This window comes from Anabrus simplex, chromosome 1 (genome assembly GCF_040414725.1).
Source record: "Anabrus simplex isolate iqAnaSimp1 chromosome 1, ASM4041472v1, whole genome shotgun sequence".
Taxonomy (NCBI): domain Eukaryota; kingdom Metazoa; phylum Arthropoda; class Insecta; order Orthoptera; family Tettigoniidae; genus Anabrus; species Anabrus simplex.
Genome location: NC_090265.1, coordinates 861,313,123 through 861,331,998, shown reverse-complemented (window position 1 = coordinate 861,331,998; position 18,876 = coordinate 861,313,123).

The window sequence follows — 18,876 nt, the reverse complement described above, 5'->3', positions numbered from 1 at the left end:
TAAAGTTCAGGCTTCCTCCAGTAGAGGAGTTTCAACTGGCGCAATGTTTGAATTAGCGGAGCGGGAGGTGTACCGCCCGGTACAATAATAATAATAATAATAATAATAATAATAATAATAATAATAATAATGTTATTTGTTTTACGTCCCACTAACTACTTTTACGGTCTTCGGAGACACCGAGGTGCCGGAATTTAGTCCAACAGGAGTTCTTTTACGTGCCAGTAAATCTACCGACACGAGGATGTCGTATTTGTGCACCTTCAAATAGCACCGGACTGAGCCAGGATCGAACCCGCCAAGTTGGGATTAGAAGGCCAGCTCCTTAACCGTCTGAGCCACTCAGCCCGGCGGTTATGTTTAAAATACAATCTTGAATGGATATTCCATTAAGCACCTACTGTAAGTTTGATTTAGTCTAATCATTCCCATCACCCTTAATAGTAGTAAATTTATTCAACCCAACCGTTCATGGATGATGATGATGAAAAAATAAATTAATTATATGACCGCAACCGTCTATGGAAGGTATCATAAAATATGATATTGTCAATCTGAATTTGTGTTTTAATTCAAAACCAGGTGTTCGATCGTACTAGTGAAGTCTTTTAAAACCGCCGACGGTCGGAAATTTCAGTGCCGCTGGTAAAGTGTAACGTATGGACGTGAATGCTGTCTTAAGAGAAAAAATGTACGAATGGTGTATTATATTCAGCGTGAATAGATATAAAATATGTTGTGAAATAATTTATAAGTTGGGAAATCATATTATAATTTAAGTGATGATAAAGAAGATTCAGATGGTTAACTGTGAGCAAATAATTATGCATCGCAAAATGGTTGGCTAAAAACCATGCACAGCCGGCGTTCTGCGATATCCTGAGGACATCTATCATCCCCATCTGAAACAAGGTCTACCATGAATTTCGACTATGATTTGCTTTTTTTTTTTTTTTTTTCGCTAGTTGCTTTACGTTGCACCAACACATATAGGTCTTATGGCGACGATGGGACAGGAAAGGGCTAGGAGTGGGAAGGAAGGGTCCGTGGCCTTAATTAAGGTACAGCCCCAGCATTTGCCTGGTGTGAAAATGGGAAACCACGGAAAACCATTTTCAGCGTTGCCGACAGTGGGGTTCGAACCTACTATCTCCCGAATACTGGATACTGGCCGCACTTAAGCGACTGCAGCTATCGAGCTCGGTAATGATATGCTTTAAGGACTCAGTACTACATTCGATTTTATCCTATGAAGGCCCAGCTGACGCTATGTAATTAAACACTATTATGTAACTTCGGTGTTGATAGTAGTTTTTTTAAATAATTTGATGTTAGGATTCGTTTCATTTTCCAGGGTAGTATGTTATTAGCGTGATGAGTTGGATTTTGTTAATTTCAGTGTTGTTGATCACCATGCGCTCTCCAAGTGCGGCTTAGACTCACTTTATGAGATAGTGATGTTCATTAAAATAAGGGACCACGCGTGATTGTTGATTTAACTTTGCATTAAATTATTTTAGGGTTTATTAACACAACGACGTATATATTTTATTATGCCATTTATTTTCAGACCTTGCGATCAGCTGTTATTTAACATCCATGTGAATGGAGAGATTATTAGTTCAGTCTTCTTTAATAGTTTTATTTCAGTCTACCATAGTGATGCTGGTGATTATTACAATCAATCGATTATATTTTCCAAAATGATGGTAATGTTTACAAAACCCAGTAATAATTTCATTTTGTCCATAATTATAGTAAATTCCTTTACATTTATTAAATTTATTAAATTAATTTTACCGAGCTAGTTGGCCGTGCGGTTAGGGGCGCGCAACTGTGAGCTTGTATTCTGGAGATAATGGGCTCGAACCCCACTCTCGGCAGACCTGTAGATGGTTTTCCGTGGTTTCCCATTTTCACACCAGGTAAATGCCGGGTCTGTATATTAATGAAGGCCGCTTCCTTTCCACTCCTTGCCCTTACCTATTCCATCGTCGCCATAAGACCTATCTCTGTGTGTGCGGCGTAAAGCAACTTGTAAAAAACATCATGTTACATTTTATTTTCCATAATGGTGGTAATGCTTACTAAATTCAGTAATAATTTTATCTTTTCCATGATAGCAATGGTTATTAAATTCATTTACATTGATGTATCCACAAAGGCGCACACAAAATGCTGTCAGTTAGTACACTTATTTATTTCACCTTAACTTCACATAAACACACACATAGCCTAATGAACTGTTGTTACAAACAAAATACACACATCAACAAACCGTCATCTTTAACAAATGCCAACCACTAAGCTCATGTCACACGGAGATCACAACCTTAAGACAGTTGAAACAGTTGACCGCTGACAGTATGTCGGTTCAACACAACACGAGGTCACAAGTATACTCCTGTTAAATCATAACTCCAGCTAAGTAATAACTCGTCTCTACCATCAAGACTACCTCTTTATATATGTGCCTGGCCAGGCTTGTAGAAAAATACTTTTTCTCGTAAATTCTAGAGTGCTTAAGGCCCAGATATAATGTACAGAATATTCTACAGAGTTCTCGTCTACCTAGTACCATTCTGCATGTTACAGCGTTCTTCACAATTCTGTAGTGGACTACAAATCATATATACAGGTAATAAATAATTATATACAGGTTCCTACATTAACTGAACTCATATAAATGTCTATATACAGTGCATGTTTCATGACATAACCTCACAAACAATGCGGCCGTAAACTTATATTGATACTAATAAGAGGATGTACATCATAAGTCATAATAATCGTAAAATAATAATAATAATAATAATAATAATAATAATAATAATAATAATAATAATAATAATAATAATAATAATAATAATAATTCTCGCTCGATACTTGCATTATTTACCCATGGGTTAAGGAATATTGTTTTCAAATTATATCAGTACATTACACGTGCGCCAACATTTTATTTTTCATTATGATAGTAATGATTATTAAAGTCCCTTTTACGTTACTTGCTATTGGTAGTTTATATTGCATGAAATAAAATCCAAGAAGTGGGCTAAGACACATTTATTAACTTGAAAATGAAACTAGTGAAGATTAAGAAGGATGTGAAACATCAACAAACAACTGTTCACAGTTTACTATCTAAATCTTCTTGATTATCACTTGAATTATAACATGATTTCCCACCTTATAAATTGTTTCACAACATCTTTTATAACTATTCACACTGAATATAATACACCATTTGTATAATTTATCTCGTAAAACAGCATTCGCGCCTATACGTTTCATAGGTTCCCATACGTTGTTTCCAATATAATGTGCGATTTACGGCGTTGTGACGATAACGGCAGGCTCACTTGCCTACTGATATTCACAATCGAGTTTGGAAGTTTTAGTTATAATGGCAGGCCCCCTTGCCTACTGCCGGTCACAATCGATTTAGGGAGATTTCGTTACAATGGCAGGCCCCCTTCCCTACTTCCAGACACATTCCAGTTGAGGAGTTTTCATTATAATGGCAGGCACATTACCTGCTGCCAGTCAAAATTGAGTTGGTGAATTTCGATTATAATAGCAGGCCACTTTACCTAATGCCAGTCACAATTAAGGTGGGTAAATTTGTTTATAACGGCGGGCACACTTGCCTACTACCAGACACAATCGGATAGAGGAGTTTTGAATAAAATTGCATGCTACCTTGCCTTCTACCAGTCAAATCGAGAAGGGAATTAATCATTGCAACGGTAGGCCCTCCTTACTAATGCCAGACGCACAAGAGTTGGAGAAGATAAGCATTCCTATTGCTATTCAAAATCGATGTGCGGAGAATTGACGACGTCCTCCTACTGAAGTCACGATCGATTTGTAAAGATTATTGTTTATAATGGCAGACACCACCTTTATAGATCGCTAAAGATTGACTTCAGTGAATATACCGTATGTACATCGATATTTGAAACTATATGCACGTTTACTATACTGCAGAACTTCATTTACAGATTAAGTGTCGTGTAACGGTGCGTCTATCGACAAACGGATTGCACCGCAAGACGCCTCTTTTAGCGATCTACATGGTTAATTCTATGAAATTTTCTCGTATCTCATCCATTTATGGGTTAGAATGAATTAAACACGTCGAATAGGGCGAAATTTGGGTACAGTTTCCACACACAGCATTACTTTTCGGATGGCCTTCATTTAAACCGCAGTGGTACGTATAAGTTAGGAAATTTGTTTGGAAGGGTAATAGGAAGGTACATTCAGGGAAACGGGATGGCCTAGGGAGCGGTGATAATGGAACAGGGAACTGGAAATCAAGTAGGGATGACATAAAATTGTTAGTGTTGAACTGTAGAAGTATTGTAAAGAAAGGAATAGAATTAAGTAATTTAATAGATATATATTTACCAGATATTGTAATAGGAGTTGAATCATGGCTGAGAAATGATATAATGGATGCAGAAATTTTCTCACGGCACTGGCGTGTGTATCGTAGAGATAGGATAGGAAAGGTGGGAGGGGGAGTTTTCATTCTGGTGAAAGAAGAATTTGTAAGCTACGAAAATGTTAAAGATGAGACACATGAAATTCTAGGTGTAAGGCTCATTTCTAAAGATAATAGGCAACTTGATATATTTGGAGTGTACAGATCGGGAAAGGGTAGCACTGATGCGGATTCGGAATTATTTGATAGGATAGTCAGCTATGTGGGAAACGACATGGAAAGAAATGTGATTGTAGCGGGAGATCTGAATTTGCCAGATGTCAATTGGGAAGGAAATGCGAACGACAGGAAGCATGACCAACAAATGGCAAATAAGTTAATATGGGAAGGACAGCTGATTCAGAAAGTGATGGAACCAACCAGAGGGAAAAATATTTTGGATGTGGTGCTGATAAAACCAGATGAGCTCTATAGGGAAACTGAAGTAATAGATGGTATTAGTGATCATGAAGCTGTTTTTGTGGTAGTTTAAAAAAATGTGATAGAAAGGAAGGTCTTAAAAGTAGGACTATTAGGCAGTACCATATGGCTGATAAAGCAGGTATGAGGCAGTTTCTAAAAAGTAACTATGATCGGTGGAAAACGGTAAATAAAAATGTAAACAGACTCTGGGATGGGTTTAAAGAAATTGTTGAGGAATGCGAAAACAGGTTTGTACCTTTAAGGGTGGTAAGGAATGGTAAAGACCCACCTTATTATAATAGAGAAATAAAGAGACTAAGAAGGAGGTGCAGACTGGAAAGAAATAGAGTTAGAAATGGCTGTGGAAGTAAGGAGAAATTGAAGGAACTTACTAGAAAATTGAATCTAGCAAAGAAGGCAGCTAAGGATAACATGATGGCAAGCATAATTGGCAGTCATACAAATTTTAGTGGAAAATGGAAGGGTATGTATAGGTATTTTAAGGCAGAAACAGGTTCCAAGAAGGACATTCCAGGAATAATTAATGAACAAGGGGAGTGTATATGTGAGGATCTTCAAAAGGCAGAAGTATGCAGTCAGCAGTATGTAAAGATTGTTGGTTACAAGGATAATGTCGAGATAGAGGAAGAGACTAAGGCCAAAGAAGTAATAAAATTTACGTATGATAACAATGACATTTACAATAAGATACAAAAGTTGAAAACTAGAAAAGCGGCTGGAATTGATCAGATTTCTGGGGATATACTAAAGACAATGGGTTGGGATATAGTACCATATCTGAAGTACTTATTTGATTATTGTTTGGCCGAAGGAGCTATACCAGATGGTATAAAGGAAAGGGTGATAGACATAAAGCTGAAAATTACAGGCCAGTAAGTTTGACATGCATTGTATGTAAGCTTTGGGAAGGCATTCTTTCTGATTATATTAGACATGTTTGTGAAATTAATAACTGGTTCGATAGAAGGCAATTCGGTTTTAGGAAAGGTTATTCCACTGAAGCTCAACTTGTAGGATTCCAGCAAGATATAGCAGATATCTTGGATTCTGGAGGTCAAATGGACTGTATCGCGATTGACATGTCTAAAGCATTTGATAGGGTGGATCATGGGAGACTACTGGCAAAAATGAGTGCAATTGGACTAGACAAAAGAGTGACTGAATGGGTTGCTATATTTCTAGGAAATAGATCTCAGAGAGTTAGAGTAGGTGAAGCTTTGTCTGACCCTGTAATAGTTGAGAGGGGAGTTCTTCAGGGCAGTGTTATCGGACCTTTATGTTTTCTTATATATATAAATGATATGAGTTATGGAGTGGAATCGGAGGTAAGGCTTTTTGCGGATGATGTTATTCTCTATAGAGTGATAAATAAGTTACAAGATTGTGAGCAACTGCAACGTGACCTCGAAAATATTGTGAGATGGACAGCAGGCAATGGTATGTTGATAAACGGGGCTAAAAGTCAGGTTGTGAGTTTCACAAATAGGAAAAGTCCTCTCAGTTTTAATTACTGCGTTGATGGGGTGAAAGTTCCTTTTGGGGATCATTGTAAGTATCTAGGTGTTAATATAAGGAAAGATCTTCACTGGGGTAATCACATAAATAGGATTGTAAATAAAGGGTACCGATCTCTGCACATGGTTATGAGGGTGTTTAGGGGTTGTAGTAAGGATGTAAAGGAGAGTGCATATAAGTCTCTGGTAAGACCCCAACTAGAGTATGGTTCCAGTGTATGGGACCCTCACCAGGATTACCTGATTCAAGAACTGGAAAAAATCCAAAGAAAAGCAGCTCGATTTGTTCTGGGTGATTTCCGACAAAAGAGTAGCGTTACAAAAATGTTGCAATGATGGGTTGGGAAGAACTGAGAGAAAGAAGAAGAGCTGCTCGACTAAGTGGTATGTTCCGAGCTGTCAGCGGAGAGATGGCGTGGAATGACATTAGTAGACGAATAGGTTTGAATGGCGTCTATAAAAGTAGGAAAGATCACAATATGAAGATAAAGTTGGAATTCAAGAGGACAAACTGGGGCAAATATTCATTTATAGGAAGGGGAGTTAGGGATTGGAATAACTTACAAAGGGAGATGTTCAATAAATTTCCAATTTTTTTGAAATCATTTCGGAAAAGGCTAGGAAAGCAACAGATAGGGACTCTGCCACCTGGGCGACTGCCCTAAATGCAGATCAGTATTGATTGATTGATTGATTGATTGATTGATTGATTGATTGATTGATTGATTGATTGATTGATTGATTGATTTACTCATGTGACAAGTAGAAATATAGAACTTGGCGCACATATTGCCACAGGTCGGTCCAATATTCGCGCCAAACTTGATTATTCTATCCTTCATATAAGTGTGTCAAACTATGATATATATACTTGTAAAAAGTACAAAATTTACGTACAATCGAGAAATGCAGGCAAATATAACGTGTAAGGGATAGAGATACGACAAAAGGCCATAGGACCAAAGTTGAAGACATCTCAGCATTGAATCGAGATTGTGCCATCTGTTTTGTGATACGGCTTACCGTTTAGCAACCAAATACCTGCGGCCAGTATCCAGTATTCGGGGGATAGTGGGTTCGAACCCCACTGTCGGCAGCCCTGAAGATGGTTTTCCGTGGTTTCCCATTTTTTCACCAGGCAAATTAATTAAGGCCACGGCCGCTTCCTTCCCACTCCTAGGCCTTTCCTATCCCATCGTCGCCATAAGACCTATCAGTGTCGATGGGACGTAAAGCAACTAGCAAAAAAAAAAAAAAAACAAATACCTCGAACGAAGGTCTGCACCGTCATTAAAACTACCTCCATATTTCAATATTTTTCGAGGGTAAAAGGTGAAAAATTTAAACACATTGAAATTTTTCCGTCGGTTACAGCCCATAAGCTATAATTTTGCCAAATTTTATTTTTCTATCTCGCCTGGCAGATTGTGCCGCCGTCTTGATTTGGGTGAGGGGGTAAATATGAGAACTTTCATGAAACTTTTAAGCTTTGGATATAAATATATCAGACTGCGTTCTTATGCGGAGCCAGAAATTTGAGACCCCCAGCGTGCCCTCTCAAGGAATTTTGAGAATTTCGATTTTTCTAGGTATCCTGATGTCATAGGCGTCTCTGGTACCGAATTTCACGTTTCTAATATGCCTGGAAGTGCTTCATTAATCAAGTCTGTTTTCATTTTTATACCTTTGGGAGATCGCGCCAAACAGACTTGCATTTATTAAATAGATGATTAAAGAACCGTGTGCTGTAGATCAGCTTCTTACATTGTACACTTGTTATCAATAACTGGACTACATGTTGTTATGGATTCCTTGTTGGAATGATCGAAATGTGGCGACCACTGAGGTTTACGAGCTTGGTTCTTTTTCTCTTATCGCTGATGACACTTCAAGGCGAACCTGTACCAGTGTATTTCCCCATCTGAGGGCCTTAAATCTTGTGAAAGTAGAAATAATTGAAGCTTAGCTGAGTTCAACACTATTTGCAGCTCCATTATTTGAAATTTTACAGTTGTTCTGTGGATATTACTCCTCCTCACGTCGTTTTTCTCGTTACTGAGGATGACGGTTCCTTTTTGGAATCACATACTCCCATATGATGTTATGTTATTTGTTTCAGCCTGTGAGACGTGGAGAATGTCGCGGATTTTGGAGCTTATGATAGCGTGGATCTGATCGGACCGTCGCAATGGACTATGGCCTTTTAACCGTTTTCCATTGACCTTGCAAGTGACAATAATCTTTCCTATCTTGTCACTGTGGTGATATGGCAGAAGTTCGCTGTGGATAGTCTTGTCCGTTATTTGAGCTAACGCAAGATGGATTCGTTGATCCTAAATTTCTATCTGTGGAATCTGCAGCATATTCATCTTAACATCGCATGTCAAAGGCGACGATATGTGCGCGGTCGATCATCTTAACTGTCCTAGCGGCAGCATCATGTATGAATATGAAGAATACCAAGGTGTGAATCCAGCGAAGAAGTCAGCTAAGGATAACATGATGGCAAGCATAATTGGTAGTAATGAAAAATTTAGTGAAGAATAGAACGGTATACCGGTATATACGAAGTAGGTAATTTAAGACAGAAACAGGTTCCAAAAAAGACATTCCAGGAATCATTAATGAACAAGGGGATTGTGAATGCGAGGATCCAAAGAAGGCAGAAGTACTCAGACAGCAATATGTAAAGATTGCTGGTTACAAAGACAATGTCCAGATAGACCAAGTGAATAATACTAACGAAGCTTTGAAATTTACCTACGATGACAAAGACATTGACAATAAGGTACAAAAGTTGAGAACTAGAAAAGCAGCTGAAATTGATAAGATTTCCGGGGATATACTAAAGACAAGCGGTTGGGATATAATACCATATGTGAAGTACTTATTTGATTACTGTTTGCAAGAAGGAACTATAGAGTAGCTATAGTAGCCCCTGTGTATAAAGAAAAGGGTGGCAGACCTAAAGACGAAAATTACAGGCCAGTCTCTTTGACATGTGATGCATGTAAGCTTTGGGAAAACATTATTTCTCAGTATATTAGACATGCTTCAGAAACTGGTTCGATAGATGGCAGTTCGGGTTTAAGAAGGGTTATTCCACTGAAGCTCAATTTGTAGGATTCCAACAAGAAATAGCAGATATCCTAGATTCAGGAGGTCAATTGGACTGTATCGTGATTGACCTATTTAGGGAATTTGATAGGGTAGATCACGGGAGACTACTGACAAAAGTGAGTGCAATAGGACTAGACAAACGAGTGACTGAATTAATATTTATATAAAATATAACTCAGAGTATTAGAGTAGGCGAATCAGATCCATTCATTAAGAGGGGAAATCTTCAAGGTAGTGTTAATGGACCTTTATATTTTCTTATATATATATATATATAAATGAGTAACGAACTGGAATCAGAGACAAGGCTTTTTGCGGATGATGTTATTCTATATAGAGTACCGGTAATACATAAGTTACAAGATTGTGAGAAACTGCAAAATGATCTCTATAATTTTGTGAGATGGACAGAGTTAAAAGTCAGGTTGTGAGTTTCACTAATAGGAAAAGTCCTCTCAGTTATAACTACTGCGTTGACGAAGTGAAAGTTCCTGATGGGATCACTGTTAAGTACCTACGGGTTAATATAACGAAATATCTTCATTGGGGTAATTATATAAAGGGGATTGTAAATAAGGGGTTGAGATCTCTGAACATGGTTGCAGAGGAGTTGCTGTAAGGATCTAAAGGAGAGGGCATGTAAGTCATTGGTAAGATCCCAACTATTAAAATAAAGTATGGTTTCAGTTTATGGGACCCTTACCAGGATTAATTGATTTGAGACTGGAACAATCCATAAATAACGTAGTTCGATTTGTTCTGGGTGATTTCCGATGAAACAGCAGCGTTATGAAGATGTTGCTGGGAAGACTAGGGGGAAGGAGACAAGCTGCTTGATTAAGTGGTATGTACCAAACTGTCTGTGGAGAGTTGGCGTGCAATGACATTAGTAGACGAATAAATTAGAGTGATGATTTTAAAAGTAGGAAAGATCACGATATGAAGATAAAGCTGGAATTCAAGAGGACATATAGGGCCAAATAGTAGGAAGAACAGTATTAGTTAATAATTAGAGGTACTAAGATAGAATTAGGAATGAGGGGAAAGGGGAAAGGGGATTCAGGATATAACCGTTAAAAAGGGGTGGGAAGGGCCCACCCGAAAGATGTAAGTGCCAACTTAGTAGAGTTAGACTAAGCGTGGCACCTTGCATGGAGACTGGTATCCCGCTCGTGCGGGGGGCCGCCAAGTATGTTGTAAGAGTATAGGGAAGTAGGGTTGGCCCTTACATGAGGACTGGTCATCCGCCAATGTGGGGGTCCACCCAGTAGTTTTAGTTGGTAGAAAAGAGAGCGGCTTCAGCTTTACGGGGCAGGCCGCAATGGGATGGTGATAGGGACACACGGTCATCTGGTAAGTTTTAGGGGTCCTATTCGGGCCTAGTGGATAGGGCCGGTCGTGTCATCATCGGGAGGGCGGCTTCTTCTCACCAGGGGTGATGACACGGCCGGGCAGTAGGGACAGATGCTTAATTTTGGCTCTTGTTTTACTTTAGATTAGATTTTAGGGTTATAGGGTTGGCCCTTTCATGTGGTATGGTCATCCGCCCATGTAAGAGACCGTCAGTAGATTTAGTCGGTATAGTTACGCTTATACTGTTTTTCCTTTTGTTTATTTTAATGGTTCCTTTGTTATTAGTAGGGGAAACTTAGTAGAATTAGTCTAGGGTGGTGCCTTACATGGAGACTGGTATACCGCTCGTGTGAGGGACCACCAAGTTAGTTTACAGGATTGCAGGGTTGACCCTTACATGTGAACTGGTCATCCGCCCATGTAGGGGACAGCTCAGTAGACTAGTTGGTGTGCTTATAGAACTGTTTATAATTGTTTAGTTTAGTTTATTTTATTTTATGGTTCTTCCTGTTTCTTGTATTCTAGCACTGTGAACATGTATCGGGGCGAACAGCCTGTAATGTTCAATGTTCAATAAATAAATAATAATATAGGGCCAAATGTTCGTTTTTAGGAAGGGGTGTTAGGAATTGGAATAATTTACCAAGGGAGATGTTCAATAAATTTCCAATTTCTTTGCAATTATTTAAGAAAATACTAGGTAAACAACAGATAGGGAATCTGATATCTTGGTGACTGCCCTAAATGCAGATCAGTGGTGATTGATTGATTGATTGATTGATTGATTGATTGATTGATTGATTGATTGATTGATTGATTAACGAGCTTGATGTTACTTCTCCGTGGTATTTTTCAATCCACCCAAATTATTTGTAAATAAAACATGGCATTCCTTGTAATCTCATCCTTTCTTCGGATTTGAACCAGGTAGATGATTTGTCAACAATTGTATAAAACTTGGTGCTCTTGTGAGATTTAACTTTTTTTTACGGTCCAGCACCATAACTTTGTTTTCGGAGTAGTTTATGTGGAGTCCTAGTTTCCTTTGCAGAAAGTTTCTACATTTAAAATGTATACAATCGTACAGTAAGTTATATTTTGCTGGCTCGCGTGGTGTCTTTCTTAAGACATTATATGTATGTCATTTACAAAATATTTGCAGTTTTACTGAAAGCAAACTTTGGTAATGATATATGTTCCAAGTGTAATATATTTTAATATTCTTTCCTGTTCAAAATTTCTCGTCGTTTTCTCTTCCGACCATAGCGTTTCTAGGTTTATGACCCCCTGTAGGGACACCAAGACCTTGACGTCAGTGTGGGGGCTTGTGTGCTTTTTGATGCCGAGGGCTGTGCCAGCACAGGGTTACCCATGCTGGATTGACCTCGGTGTAGGGCCAGACTAACAAGGTGTCCCTCGAGTTGCCTGAGAGGCGCCTGTGCTCTTTATTCTTCATTACTATTTCTACCCTTCTATTCTAATCTTAAATTTTATTTCTCCTTCTATATAGCCAACCTCTCTGACTCGGGTAGTAAAGTTCTACGGAGGTTTAACCCTCCCCCAATCATACGTTTTGGGTCGAGGCGAGGTGATGTATGGCTACTGAAGCGACACCCCTCCAGATACCAGGTGCCCTCTGGAGTACATAGCCTTGCCTTCGGTACATCAGGGCTCTGCCGAAGGTCGACCTTTTATATCCCGTATACTAGGGGGAACTATGCATGGTTTTCGAGTTTGGTCTTAAGTCTTCGAAGGCCGCAGGTCTTAAACTTCGTCTTTAAATTGCACCGCAAAGAAACGTAAACGTTTCAACCAAGCCGATGATTTGTTCAATAGGGAAGCGTCTGAGGAAAATCTGCTTCGATTCCTGGTTACCTCCAGAGTCGATGGACAGAGCTTCATTCCAGAAAATCCGTTTCTAATTAGTAATGCTGTGGAGGATATTGTTGGTGGAGAGGTTGATGACATGAGAAAGCTGCGACACGGCTCCGTACTTATCAATACCAATATCACTACGGTTGTACGGTTACTGGAAGCTACAAAGTTCGGACCAGTACCTGTAAAGGTGGAAAAGCACAAGTCCCTGAACTCCTGTAAAGGAGTCATCTTTCACAGGGACTTAGTAAAAGCTTCTGATGATGATGATCTCATTCGAAGTCTTGCAGGTCCGGGAGGGGCTCAAGAGGCGTGTCGGAGCCAATCTTCACGACACAGGTGCTTTTATACTCACCTTTAACAAACACACACTGCCCGAACGAATTAAGGTTTCAATGCATACGCTGACAGTTTGACCTTATATTCCAGCACCTATGCGTCGTTAAAACAGCCAACGGTTAGGTCACATATCACCGCGCTGCCAAAGCTCAGCAACTTGTGGGGGATGTGCAAAAGGAGCACATGACGATGTAGAATGCACACCACCACCCGTATGTGTAAAATGCACAGGTGAGTATTCCCCTTGATCCAAAAATCGTCCCACAGTCAAGGAAGAAAAGAAGATGCAGGAGATAAATGATCTAATCCGGATGCCCGGAAGAAATTTAAATAAAATTGCCCCTCCGGAATTCTCCATCTCCTTTGCTGAGAAGGCAGCGAAAGTACCGATAACACCAACAAGTTTTGTTGCAATAGCTCCCGAGAAACCATCAACTAGCAAACAGACAGTTCCTCACAGCACGAATTACCAAGAAAAGAATGAGCAAATCACGACGAAAGCATCGATAAGCAAGTTATTGCCTAAAACGTCTGGAAAGGGCACTTCCCAAGCACCTTGGGCTGGAAGTCCTCTCCTACAAGTGCGGGGAGGAATGACTTCCCCATATACGGCTGGAAAACCTACATCCAGTCTTCCTACCAAAGCGCAGGTCAAGAAGGATGAGAAAGGGAAGCCCCAGCGTTCGATGAGAAATTGGAGAAAACGTATTCTCCAACCCCATCGGAGATCACAGCATCCCCGGAGAACAGCGGAAAACCATCTTCCGGTTCTCCTGTAAAGAATAAGGAAACGGCGGGAAAGAACGAGAGGCCCTGACCGCCTCATGTTCCATCCCTTTCTGGAGAACTCAGTTTTCCAAGGAAGAAGGCGCACTGTTCAAAGTCAGAGAGCTCACCATCTACGGAGGGCTTAGTTTCCGTCACCCTCTGTTGAGGACACAATGGAGACTGAAGCCATTATTATTTTAGATGGTGATGATAAAGAAACGGACACCAACAAAGACGGCGGAAATTGGCAGGTAGCTGACCGAAGGAAGGGCAAGCAATTGTCCTAATTGCGTAACTCTACAATCTAGACAATGGCACTATTACAGTGGAGCTGCATTAGTTATCAGTTATTACTGCCGCCTAGCTGAGATACGTCAATTGATAACCGTTTATGTGGCCTCCATAGTCTGTCTGCAAGAATCTCGTTTGAGACCTGGACACGACACGACTATGAGGGGATTTCGTCTTTGTTCTGAAGACAGAGTGGCTGCGGATGGCGCGGAGACTGGGGGCGTTTGTACCATAGTTCGCTCCGATATCTTCAGCGAAGATGTACCTCTCCGTACTCAGATGCAGTTGCAGTTAGCACTCCGTTGCCATAAATAACTTTTTTTTTTGCTAGGGGCTTTACGTCGCACCGACACAGATAGGTCTTATGGCGACGATGGGATAGGAAAGGCCTAGGAGTTGGAAGGAAGCGGCCGTGGCCTTAAGTAAGGTACAGCCCCAGCATTTGCCTGGTGTGAAAATGGGAAACTACGGAAAACCATCTTCAGGGCTGCCGATAGTGGGATTCGAACCTACTATCTCCCGGATGCAAGCTCACAGCCGCGCGCCTCTACGCGCACGGCCAACTCGCCCGGTGCCATAAATAACAACGGTGTGCAACGTGTATATTCCACCGGAATATGATACTGAAATGCGTGCACTACAAGATTTGATCGCTCAGTTACCTACTCCTTTCCTCATGCTGGGAGACGTCAACGCCCGTAACACACTCTAGGATTCTCCGTCTTCCTGTGCTAGTGGGAGAATGCTCGAGCGATTGATAAACCTATTCGACCTTTGCGCTCTTAATACAGGGGAACCGACACATTTCAGCAGCGCACATGGCACATTCTCACACCTGGATGTCACTTTATGCAGCCGTGCGCAGTTCCCCTGCTACGGTGGCAAGCATACGACGACCTCTGTGTTAGTGACCACTTCGCAATAATTCTATCTCTCTTGAATAAATAATAAATAATTATGTTATTTGCTTTACGTCCCACTAACTATTTTGACGGTCTTCGGAGACGCTGACGTGCCGGAATTTAGTCCCGCAGAAGTTCTTTTACGTGCCAGTAAATCTACTGACTCGAGGCTGTCGTATTTGAGCACTGATCGAACAGTCCGAAATACCCAAGCGCTGGTTACTTCAGCGGACAAATTGGCCAGAATTTTAGAAATGCGCAGTGATGGCGATGATATGCTGGAGTTTGTTGATGACCAAGTTTCTTCCATTGCTACTGGAATTGACTGCTACAGAGGAAACAATTCCTGCCTCGTCCGGTATTCCTCGCCGAAAACAGGTCCCATGGTGGACGGACGAAATTGCAGCAGCCATACGTAATCGCCGAAGGGCTTTTAAGCATTATCGTCGGAATCATACGATGGCCAGTCATATCACATTTAAGCGTCTGCTTGCGAATGCCCGTTTTTTGATTCGAGAAAGTAAGAAAGCTACGTGGGAAAAGTATGTGTCTTCCATGACGGCTCATACTCCCTCATCACAAGTGTGGACAAAACTCCGCCGTATTATCGGAGTACAGAATGTATCCTCAGTCCCCGGAATCTCCATTAATGGAGATATAGTATTGATTCCTTCAGTCATTGCAGACCACATCGCGTCACATTTCGCAGATACGTCCAGCTCCGGGAGATACGACTCTGCATTTCTTCCAATTAAGCGCGAAGAGGAGGCACATCATTTCCCTTTCGTCTCTAGTACTTCGCATCCCTACAACGTGCCTTTCACGGAGTGCACTCGCGCTATGCAGAGACACGGCTCCAGGACCGGACAAAATCCACAATAAAATGCTAAAGCATTTGGGTGACAGATGTCTCAAGGATATCCTCACCGTATTCAACAGAATATGGAGTGAGGGTGTGTTTCCATCTCGATGGCGTGAGGGATTTGTGATACTAATTCCTAAGCCAGGTAAAGATCCAAAATTTCTGGATAGTTATAGGCCAATATGCCTTACAAATGGGCTTTGTAAGCTATTTGAAAGGATGGTTAACCGGCATCTTGTGTGGGCCATGGAAAAGTAAGGTCTCTTGTCCAACTACCAGTGTGGTTTTCGCTCTCGTCGGTCTGCCACTGATCATCTGGTCAGACTGGAGAGCGCCATTCAAGAGGCCTTTCTCTGGAAGGAACACTTAACCGCCGTGCTTTTTGACCTGAAAAAGGCTTACGATACTACCTGGCGATATGGGACTCTCTCCACACTACACCAGTGGGGATTTCGGTGAAATTGGCCAACGTTTGTTGAGAACTTCATGTCCCTCTGGCTCTTTCGAGTCCGAAGAGGGTATGTTTTTTCTCAATATAACGTTCAGGAAAATGGAGTACCTCAGGGATCGGTACTGAGTGTCACGCTGTTTACAATCGCCATCGACGGTATAGTTGCCTATGCTAGGCCGTTCGTCATTCCATCGCTGTATGTAGACGATTTAGCTCTACATTACAGCACCGGAAGGGTAGCGTTTGCTGAGAGGTAGGTACAACAAGCTATTTACCGAGTCGACAGATGGGTCCTGCAACATCGTTTTCGGATTTCAGTGTCTTACCAGTGGTAGAGACTTGCAGATTCCTGGGACTCCATTTTGATAAGAGACTGACGTAGCAGCCCCACATCCGTCAGTTGAAGGTTGCCGGCATGAGAGACTTAACATGCTTAAGTTTCTCAACGGTACTTCGTTGTTGAAAAGGGGGGGGGGGATGATCGTGCGGTGCTGCTACGTTTTCACACGGCAACGGTCCTCTCCCGAATTGACTGTGGAAGTGAGACTTATGGCTCAGCATCAAAATCTACGCTGAGCCTTTTAGACAGTAGTCACCATAGTGGAGTTAGGCTGGCAACGGGAGCTATCCGTACGAGCCCCATTCCCAGCCTACTCGCTGAAGCGGAAGTTCAATTTTTACGGATAAGGAGGCAGTAGTTGCTTCTCACGTACGGTGTCAAAATTCGTGAAATACCGCTACATCCAAGTTATCAAATGCATCTTTAGAGCCCAATACCAGCAGAGGTACCAAGACCGGCCGAATGTCACATGGCCGGTCGGGTTTCGAATTGATAGCTTGTGTCATGACTTAAATATAGATATCGGTGGTTGTCTTGAACAGACTTTTAGCGAGGTACCTCCGCGGTTAGTTCCGCGACCGGAAATACGTCTAGATCTACTCCGTGGACCCAAGGTGAAGACGGATTCCTCCGTTTATCGGAGGTATTTCCAGGACTTCGTTTACCAATATCCGGCCGCGAGACATATCTTCACGAATGGTTCTAAAATCGGAGATAATGTTGGTTGCTCTTTCGTCACCGATGATATGAGCACGACGATCTCGCTTCCTAGTGTATGTAGCGTGTATACTGCGGAGCTTTACGCCATCTTAGAAGCTCTGCAGTTTGCACTGGGTGGCGAAAGAAGCCACATTCTTATGTGTACCGATTCGTTAAGCTCTCTGCAGTCTATTGAAACCTGTTTCTCGCAACACCTACTGGTGCAGCAGATTCATGACCTTCTAGCCAGGTTAAGTGATGCTGGCACCAGAATCTCTTTCGCGTGACTACCAAGCCACGTTGAGATTGCGAGAAACGAACTTACGGATGAAGCTGAAAATGAAGCGGTACTTTTACCTCCAAAACCTATTAATGTGCCTGCTAAATATATTTGTTCTCAGCTACGTCGAACCATCTTGGCGTCCAGGGAATCGGTGTGGGCAGCTAACCGAACTCCCAACAAGCTGAGAGCAATTAAGAAGACAACCATCGTGTGGCGGTACTCTTTCCGGCCTTCGCGGAGAGAGGCCATAGTACTGTGTAGGTTGGGGATAGGTCATTTACGTTCCACGCACTCTTATCTCCTAAAGAGAGAAGACCCCGCAGTGTCTTCTTGTGGTGCCGACTTCATCGTAGCCCACATCCTCACAGAGTGTGCCGAACTCTCTGGCCTAAGACGGAGCCTTGGCCTGCAGGAAACACTCGAACGCATGCTAGCCGATGACACAACTACTGCTGATCTCGTCATCAGCTTTATGTGCGACAGTGGATTAATCAAAGGTAGTTAAATTGCAAGTGTACTGCTACTCAGGGAACGCACGTTCCCTTTTGATTCGTTAGTAATTTTTCCGCCTAATTCAAGCATTTTTTGTTTTATTTTTTACTGCGTTTCCAAATTCCTTCGATGAATAAATAATTTTATTTTATTTTCAATTTCTTTTCCACTAATTTGTTCAGAGATGATGATTACCTAGTTGTACTTCCTCTTAAAACAAAAATCACCACCACCACCACCACCACCTAGGTTTACGAGGGGCACTTAGTTTCATAAATTCCTGTCATCCTTCACGACAAGGCTAAGCGATGATGGATCTCCTGCGTGACTGGCGATTTGAGGTCCTGGAACATCCATTGTTTGCACACGATATGTGATTTGATGATATTTTCAAAACAAATGCACCCATGAGAAGACATCATCTGTGCCGTAGGGCGGTCAGGGTAGTGTACGAGGTCTACCACAACATTCAAACATATACATTTCAACAAAGACACTGTCGAGCTCCTTGGCTGAATATTCAGCGTAGTAGTTTTGGTTTCATAGAGCCCTGAGTTTGAATCCAGACTGGGCTGGGATTTTAGCCTCATCTGGTTAATTCCATGCTTGGGGTGGATGTTTGTATTCGTCTTAATAACACGCCCTCATTTACAC